Genomic DNA, 3516 nt, shown 5'->3' with positions numbered 1-3516 from the left:
ATCCTTTTTTAAGCTTGCTCTTCTATCTTAGCAGTATTGAGAGATTTGTCTTCCAGCTCACTAGTTCTGGCTTTCATCTCTTCTATTCTGCTCCTTTCCCCTTTCAGTGTATTGTCCATTTCTGATATTTTATTATTAATCATCTGAACCACTTTTTGCAGGTTTTGAATTGTTTCCAATGCTGTATGAATCGTGTTTGATTGCACTTGTAGTACTTTCCTGACTTCTTCCTTGTTTTCCTCCACCCCTTTTTGGAGCATTTGAATTTGTTTCCATATTTTTCTTCTGAATTCTTTCTCAGGCAAATCCAAAACCTCCTCTTCTTCTTCTTCTGAGCCTTTGTCTGTCTACAGTGCATTTAATTCAGTTACTTTTTTCTGTTTTTGGACATGTTTTGAGATTGTGTGTTGTGATTGAGATCTTTTGTTTGTCATTTCCAGTAATTATATGGGTTTTTTAATGCTTAAATGGATGTTTGTTGTTGTGTTTTTAAGCTTGTAGCTTGGCTATATGGCCATGATTGCTGACTCTTCTTGGGTAGCGTAGGGAGAAAAAGCTCCCATCTCCAGGAAAAATGTGTGAACCAAAGGCCCAAAAGTAGATGCAATATAAAAGTAGAGACAAGAACCTCCACTTCGAAACAAAAATAATACTGTGGCCAACTGTCAAGTCACCTTGCTACACAGGCAGTGTTTGTGCACCGTAGAAGATTCCAAGAGTGGGTGGGGTTGTCCACTCGTTCAGTCCCCTCCTTTAGTCACCACCATAGAGATGCACAGATAGATATTGAGAAGTTAGTAGGAGATATACTGTTTACTATTTTTGTCTCTGAAGGTCAGTTAAGTATCTGTGCGTGCACAGCGTAATTCTTGAAATAGTTGCATCTTTTTACGTTGGGGTTTTACAGATTGTTCATATGGTTTGTCTGTCAGGCCAAACCTGCTTTTTTTTCTTTCTGGGCTGTTGTTGTTTTTGTTATTTTATGTGCCATGGAGCCAGTTCCGACTCATAGTGACACTGTACAGGGTTTCTGAGGCTTTAAATCTTTATGGGAGCAGAAAGCCTCATCTTTTCCCTGTGGAACAGCTGGTAGTTTTGAACTTCTGACCTTGCAGTTCACAGGCCGATTTGTAACCACTACACTACCAAAGTTAAGGGTCCCATACAAATTAACTTTAGGGCTGGGACCCACAGGCAGAAGTCAAAAGCAGCAGCCAAATGATTTGCCCTTGGACTGATGGGGCTCTTTCTCTGTGTGTCATGGGAAAGCTATGGTCTCAACATTGGACTTTTTGGGGGTGCGCACCCACCTGCCTGAAGGCATCCAGGCTTGGCAAAGAATGCACAACAGGGAAGAGAAGGAAAAAAAGGTATAAAATCCCTCTGCACCTCTTTTTGCAAATGTCACTCTGCCTCTTTTAGAGGCAATTCCCTGTGCTGGTCTGGCTTTAGCCCCACCCTCTGACTTCAGCCAATGGCTGCAGAGGGAGTCCTATGCCTTGACTTCTAAAATGCAGTGTTTTCCTTTATGCCATGATTTTTCCACTAGCGCTTGCAGGAAACTGATGCCCTCACCCTTATGCTAGATCCTCTGGTGCAGTTTTGTGAGAGCTGTGTCTCTGGGTTTTTAGTCCCTCCCCCACAAAGCCTGTCCTACTTGACTCTGCTCTGCCCTGCCAAATCGGAAACCTCCCACCATTGAGTTTTGAAGATGTAGTATCTCAGTTGATTCAAACCTCACTTAGTTTGAAGTTGACTTGGATATGATGTTTCCCGTTACACTAAAATTTAATTTAGATAATTTTTCTAATACCATGGAGCAGAAAATCTGACATTCTTAATGTAGCTAGTATCTGACATCAGCTATCACTTTAAGAAACATTTTCTTTTCAGATTTTTCATAAAGCCTTCATTAATTTCTGCCCACTGGCAAAAAATATATGTAAGGAAATATTTGCTTAGAAGATCCCAGCTATTGTAAATCTAATAGAAAACAACTCAAATGTAAATCATATCATGAGATAGCAAAAATAAGTCTAATTAGCATTTCAATTTACACATCATTTTTCAGTATTGGGAGCTGGAAACCTAAGGATGAAAATATTATTTATTTGATAGGGTGAGCAGTTTTCAGGTGAGTTTTGAAAGCATCAACAAAAACAGAAAGAAATACTAAATTTTGATCTAAGTATATGATCTTGAATGCATTAAAGTAGAAAAATAAAGCAAATGAAGGAGAGTCAAGGAGTAAGAATAAAAATTTAATGAAGCTCAAGAAGATAACTGATATTGCTATGTAACAGTAAGAGAAATACATATAGATTAGGAGTCAGGTAAACTGATGTTGGTTTTATCCTTGCTACTAAATAACTATTCAATTTGTGGCAAAGAGAGTACATCATCACTTGCATTTCATTTCTCTTCTCATTATGTGGGGTCATACCATCTGAGATCTCTTTTAGCATTCAGATTCTCTGAACTCAAAAGATGAAATAAAGTAGGTGAAAACATCAAACTCTATGCAAGGGCAAGGTAGAATTTAGATTGATGAAAGGTATTGCCTAAAAAGGAGAACAGGTGCATATATCACATCTGTTTACAACAAGTGTAGACATTCTGTGCGCAGCTGTAGCATCTGCAGGTTGCTTCAGGACAAGCTTTATAGGAGGAGTAGCTTCACACTCAAACTACGGCTAAAAGGGATGGTGTCAGCTATGGTCTTGAAACCCTAGAAACTTTTCAGCAATACATACAGCACTATGTCAGAAAGGGTGAAAAACTCAAATATTTGTAACCCCTTCTTGAAAGTAGTCATAAACTAGGACACTTTTCATAGAAATATTTTACATCTAGCTTCTGAGATGACCAAAGAAATCCCAGGCATACAAAGATTGACTTTCTTCAACTGGTCTTTTTTTCCCTTTAAACACCAACAGCTAAACTTTTTTATTCATTCAGAAAACAAGATGAACAAACCATGATGAGTTATTATTTACTAGTGTTTACAAACATATCTCCTGAGAATTCTGAGCTCAAATGAAGTTCATGAAGGCTAGGGGATTGACAAATGAGCATTATCAAGGCAATTTCTTGTTTCAGTTCTAACGTTTTTCTAAACTCTTCTTTTCACCCTCATAATTAAAAAAAATTTAATTTATATACTCACTCACTTGGCATATAATAATTCACATCTTCAACTCTCAATATAATATTTTTTTTTAATCTATTGATGTTTTTAATTTGATTTTTGTCTACACAGTTTATCTTCGCCCCTCTGTAGAAAACAACTCTTATTTGTTGCTTCTGTGTCTATCCAGTATCTCTCTAGGCAAATCTAAATAGCTATATATATGTGTACATTCTTAAACAAAAAATTCTTGCTGAATATACTCTTGTGCCTTTGTCCTGAAACTTTTCTAATATAGTTTGCCATCTAGGCATTTTTTAATGTTACGGTCATATTGTCCCATTATATATAGTATGCATGAAAAAGCCAAAGTCTGATTAATTGAAAAG

The sequence above is a fragment of the Chrysochloris asiatica genome, unplaced genomic scaffold, assembly GCF_000296735.1.
Source record: "Chrysochloris asiatica unplaced genomic scaffold, ChrAsi1.0 scaffold00077, whole genome shotgun sequence".
NCBI classification, from domain to species: Eukaryota; Metazoa; Chordata; class Mammalia; order Afrosoricida; family Chrysochloridae; genus Chrysochloris; species Chrysochloris asiatica.
The sequence above is the reverse complement of the archived record's forward strand: the minus strand, read 5'-3'. Positions refer to the sequence as shown.